This window comes from Nicotiana attenuata, unplaced genomic scaffold (assembly GCF_001879085.1).
Source record: "Nicotiana attenuata strain UT unplaced genomic scaffold, NIATTr2, whole genome shotgun sequence".
Taxonomy (NCBI): Eukaryota; Viridiplantae; Streptophyta; class Magnoliopsida; order Solanales; family Solanaceae; genus Nicotiana; species Nicotiana attenuata.
In genome coordinates, this window is record NW_017673525.1 from 99,508 (window position 1) to 105,977 (window position 6,470).

The following is a 6,470-nucleotide window of genomic DNA, read 5'->3' on the forward strand; positions in this document are numbered from 1 at the left end:
ACAGAATCACCCACCGGTGTAGACACATAAACAGGGGCACTCAAAGAATCACTAGGCATGACCAGATGCGGTGCAAATAAGAACGAAGCTTCTCTACCACAAACCAGAACAGTACCTGCACCTCCACCTCTAATACCTTTACCTCCACCTCTAACATCTCTACCTCCACCTCTAATACCTCTACCTCCACCTCTAATACCTCTATCTCCATCTCTAGCTAACTAAGCGGCTGGACGAGTGCCTCAATGAACCTCCCCACTCTCTCTCACAGTGGGAAGTAGGATAAGAGCATGACTATCCAAGTCGATGAATCTAATCTCATACTGAGTAAAAGTCATAGAACCCTGTTGGAGACGCTCAAACTGCCTCCGATCGGCCTCTCTCTGAGTGATGGGGAGAAACTTCTCCAGAAATAGCTGTGTGAACTGTTCTCAAGTCAAAGCTGATGACCTAACTGGTATAGCCAATCAATAATCTCTCCAATAGGTCTTGGCGGATCCAGACAAGCGAAAAGTGGCAAAATCGACCCCATTGGTCTCCACGATCCCTGAGAACCTCATGACAACTGTCTAGCCAATCTTGGGGATCCTCAGAAGATGCACCGCTGAAAGTAGTAGTGAAGAGCTTGGTGAAACTTATCCAACCTCCACAAGGCCTCCGAAGACATAGCAGATCTATCACCAGTCTGTGCTGCTGCTCGGCTGAAGAAGCAGTACGTGACCTCGCCATTCGCGAAAGGACAAGAGTAGAGGTTTCAATCAGCAATGAGAAACCAAACCGCACGACAAGAAAGAACAAATGTGAAGTTTTTCCTAACTCTGTAGCCTCTGGGGGAACAGAGACCCATGTAACCTAGAGCTCTGATACCAACTTATCACGACCCGGATTTCCCACCATCGGAGTCGTGATGGCGCCTACTAATGCGAGCTAGGCAAGCCAATTAATAGCACAAATTATCTTTTTACCCATTTTATATTCATTAACAATTTCGAAGTAATAGCATTAAAACGGCGGAAGTTAACATAAGCGGAAGAAAAACAAACAACTATCTGAACATAAATACCTAGTACAACTGTTTGAGACTAGACTACCCAGAACTGGTGTCACAGTTTCAGAGACGGTCTAAGAATACTACAAATAAAGGGCCTGAAGAAATAAATACAACATTGTCTCTAGAAATTCATGAAAGAAACAGGAATAGTAGATAGAAGGAGATGCCAAGGCCTGCGAAACGCCTGCAGGACTACCTCGGGTCGCCTGCTGATCAAGAATCAGCAATATCACAGCGGTCCAAAGTCCACAACACTGGGGTCTGCACAAAAGAGTGTAGATTGTAGTATCAGCACAACCGACCCCATGTGCTAGTAAGCGTCTAGCCTAACCTCGGCGAAGTAGTGACGAGGCTAGGACCAGACCACCAAATAAACCTGTGCAATTATATAATATACAACGGAAAGTAAAGCAGAAATAAACAAGTAAGGATGGGAGGGGGAAACATGTTTCGGGAAATGACAGGTAGAAATAGAATATCAAGAGAACTACAAGGGAATCAAAGTTCAACCACTAACAAGAATAAGGAAAACAAAGGCAGATTTCACTTTCTTGTCACATCTTGTTGCAGGCGTGCAACCCGATCCCATTTCCTGTATCTCATGGCAGGCGTGCCACCCGCTCCCATTTTATTGTACCTCGTGGTAGGCGTACCACCCGCTCCCATTTCATTATATCTCATGGTTGGCTTACCACCCGCTCCCATTTTATTATATCTCGTGGAAGGCGTACCATCCGCTCCCATTTCATTATATCTCGTGGTAGGCATACCACCCGCTCTCATTTTATTATATCTCGTGGTAGGCATACCACCCGCTCCTATTTCATTATATCTCGTGGTAGGCGTACCACCCGCTCCCATGTACAAGCCAACAATAATTACAAGGAATCCCGACAAGGGAACAATATTATCAACAAACATCCCGGTAAGGAAACAATGATATTTCAACAATATCCCGACAAGGGAGAAACAGCTATAACCAAACTTGTTACAACATCTAACTACCTCAGCTATAACCAGACTTGTTACGACGCCCTACTACCCAGCTATAACAAAACTTGCTACAACACCTAACTACCTCCGCTATAACTAAACTTGTTACAACACCTAACTACCTCAGCTATAACTAAACTTGTTACAACACCTAACTACCTCAGCTATAACTAAACTTGTTACAACACCTAACTACCTCAGCTATAACTAAACTTGTTACAACACCTAACACAAAGAATTATCAACCTAAGCATCCGTAATATCAATTAAGAACACAATGCAAGGGAATCACAACTCAATAATAGCCCGGCAAGGGGGAACATAATGATTTCTTCCCCTTCTCACTTTTACTTCACCACTCGAACCAATGCTCTAGAGTTTCAATTATCACTTATACTATCGCAATTCGTTATACCACTGGAGCCAACGCTCCTCAATGTTCATAGGTCACAATTCGTTTCACAACTTTACACAACAAATAGAAATTTTCACCAAGGCATGAATAATACAACGAAATCATGGAAATCACAATATAAGACTCGCGGTCATGCTCGACACCAACGTATAGATACTCGTCACCATACCTATACGTCGTACTCAACAAGAAACAAATAGCAAATAGGACACAACTCCTAATCCCTCAAGCTAAGGTTAGACCAAACACTTACCTCAAACTTCCACGACCAACTCAAGCCTCGAACACCGCCTTTCCTTTCGAATTCGGCTCCAAATCAATCGTATATACATAATCGACTTTAGACCTCGTTTTGGAGTCGAATTCTGGAAATAATTATATATGGTGAGGAAATGCTTCAAAAATCGCCTAAGAGCTTTGGAGAAGAAGAGGTTTATGAAATTTTAAGAAATTCCCGTAAGTGTTCTGTTTTTTAGACTTAAAAATAACTGGGCAAAATTGCCCTTCGCGTTCGCGACAGGCTCATCGCGTTCGTGATGAGTGAGGCCTGAAGACCTTTGCGTTCGCGAAGAGTAAACTCCTCGAGCCCTCGCGTTCGCGTCCAAAGGGTCGCATTCGCGTAGAACAAATGCCCCACCCCTGCCCAGGCTCATTTGGCCTTCGCGTTCGCGTGGCCAGGACAGCGTTCGCGAAGGGTTAACCCCCCAATGCCTCGCATTCGCGACCTGTGCTACGCGTTCGCCTAGAAGGAATTTCCTTCAACAAAATTTAATGCATCGCGTTCGCGAGGGTTCTCCCGCGAACACGAAGAAGGAAACATCAGAAACCCAACAGCTGAAAACCTGCAATTTTTCTTAAGTCCGAACCCTTCCGAAACACATCCGAAACACACCCGAGCCCTCGGGGCTCCTAACCAAACATACATACTAACTCAATGACATCACACAAACTTATCTGTGCGATCAAATCGCCAAAATAACCTCAATTACAACGAATTAAACCTCAAAATCAAAGGATTTTTCTCAAACTTCATAAAACATCAACTTTTGCAATTTAGGTCCGAATAACGTCAAATGACATCCGTTTTTCACCAAATTCTACAAAAATATCTTAAATCATATATAAGACCTATACCGGGCGCCGAAACCAAATTACGGGCCCGATACAATCATGTTCTAATCAAATTTTATTTCAAAAATGTTTTAATCAATTTCAGAAGATAATTTTCTTTAAAAATTCATTTCTCGGGCTTGGGACCTCGGAATGCGATTCCGGGCATACGCCCAAGCCCCGTATTTTCCTACGGACTCTCCGCGACCGTCAAATCACGGGTCCGGGTCCGTTTACCTAAAACGTTGACCGAAGTCAATTTAATTCCTTTATTAGCCAAATTTTATCATTTTTCACAGACTTTCATGATTAAGCTTTCCGGCTACGCGCCCGGACTGCGCACGCAAATCGAGATGACTCTAAATGAGGTTTTCAAGACCTCAGAACACAGAATTCAATTTAAGTACAAGTGATGATCTTTTAGGTCATCCCATTTACGGTTTGTGAAACCAGAAGAACGAGTAAGGAATTTCGTTAATCCGGGAGAAGGTCTTAGGCATTCCTGGATTCCGTGATTTTAGCACGATCGCTTTAATCATACCTGGCTTAATCAAATTGTTTAATTACTCATTTAGGACCTATGTACATTTTACCTTTTACCGCTTTTTAATTATGGCGCTTTCTGAATTTAATATTTGAAGCAGATTACATGTGTGTAACTCCGCTTTATTTGGGGCGCTAAAATCATATCACATGAACGTGTACATAATCAGTCATGCATATTAATTTAAGATTGTTTTGCCAATGTCGCGCGTACTCTGATTTATTTTGGAAAATTATAATTATGTCACGCGAACGTGTACATAATCACGATGATAGCTTCAAAACGCGCCTAAAGGTTGTCGCACCCCTTTTTCACGCGAAATCGGGTTTCGACACGTGACAACTCTTTTAAGGAAGGTTGTTAAAAGAGAGAGTCGCCACCTAACGGGTTAAGGTGCGTTAGGACAGCTATTTGTAGATAACTCTGTCTAACTAGTTTGCGTCACCAAAGATTGGTAAGGGCTCGAAATTACCTCGAAGAGAAGGTGTTAGGCACTCTTCGAGGACCACAACTGTGGGTCCTGGCCGGCGATAGGATTTGCTGCGCCCATAACGTTTGTAAAGGAAGTCGAAGGGTATATAAGATTTCTTCAGGCAGACCAGCTCATCATTCTTTCTAAAAACCATCATTTTCAGAAACCCTCGAGAAGTGAGATTCTCAGGTACCAATAATCAAAGGCTATCCTAGGGAAGTCCGGCAAAGCCCCCCTATTTTCTCTAGAAGGGGAGTCATTTCTATATCACCGAAACGGAAAACAGCCCTCTTTTCATCCCAGAACATAGTAGCGGCCTCGATCAGTACATTGTTTGGCTGAAGGTCTAGCAAAGAAGGTAAATTCCCAATAACTCTTTTTACATGGTTTTTGTCACTTGGTGCGAGATTTTCCCTCCATTAGCAAAGGTGGGAGATTTCGAACCATGCCGAACCTGGGGACCTCGTGCCTCATTTCTGCAAAAACAGATAAAGTTAGCCCTTGCCCCCTCTAGATTCAGCTATTTACACGTTAATGATCAACATATTGACATGTTTTCTCCAAATAATGCACAGATCGTGAATGTGTCCATTGGGATTATGGAAATCCCGGCGGACTTTGGAATAGGTTTGTCTTAGTGAGTTATTGTGCGGACAACGTTCTAACTCATACTAGGGTTAGACATGATGCATGCACAGTTGATTTTAGAATGAGGTTTCTAGAAGAGTCTAGACTGGTACCCTCATGCGGACAACTTATGAGGGAAAGGCACGGAAATGTTGATTGGACCGCTGATCGACTAGTTTTACCGCAAATAAGTCTTTCCTAATTTAAAGGGTGATTTTAGGAAAAGCGCGGACACTCATCATGTGCCGCTATGGTATTAATACGCACGAGTGGAATATGATGTGGAGGATGCTTTATGCAAAGATAAAATAACACGTTGTCAAGTTTTTTGCATGTTTGAAAGCAATAAATGCAATATCGAATAAACATAGAGACATGAAGAAAAGGAAAACAGGGAACAAGTTAGTTCGCATGATGAAAGAATTGTAATAAAGTAAATAAAGGGGTAGGGATTGAGGGAGACATGATATAGCAAATTTAAAGGGTTTGGAGCAAGTGACCCGGATTAGTAAATAAGGGAAAATGCAAGTTGTAATCAAATTAAACGAAGAGTTTCATATGAGTTCATATAAAAGGGAAATAGGGAAGAGAATGTGCATCTATTAATAAAAGGGAAAATAGGAGCGGGATATTCAAGTAACCGCAAAATAACAAAAACACGCTTATCGAGAGAGACTAATTCATGTAGATCAAGTTCGTAATGGTAAGAGCCTAAAAATATCCACAGCAGAGTCGCCATGCTGTCGCGCCTCAAAATCGAGTTTCGACACGTCACAACTCTTTTAAGGAAGGGTGTTAAAAGAGAGAGTCGCCACTTAATGGGTTAAGGTGCGTTAGAGCACCTATTTGTAGATAACTCTGTCTAACTAATTTGCGTCACCAAAGATCGGGTAAGTGCTCGAAATTACCTCGAAGAGAAGGTGTTAGGCACTCTTCGAGTTTCACAACTGTGGGTCCTGGCCGAACTCAATTATATGAATTAGTATCAAAGACAAGAAAATAAAGGGATTTGGGGAAGTTCATTATTAAACACAAATAATTGATTGAAGGGCAAGGTGGGGGGTGGGGGGTCCTAAGTTTTTTAACCAAAAGGATCACCCCGTGCAACATAAATAATACTTTGTAACTCCCTCGAGATGGGGTGTTACTCATATTATTCAGCGAGCACAGACTGTCATCTCTTGCTACCCAATTACTATCTTTAAGTTGTTTACTTAAAGCGCACTAGTTAGTTCTAAGCCGTATCCTACGCGTGCAC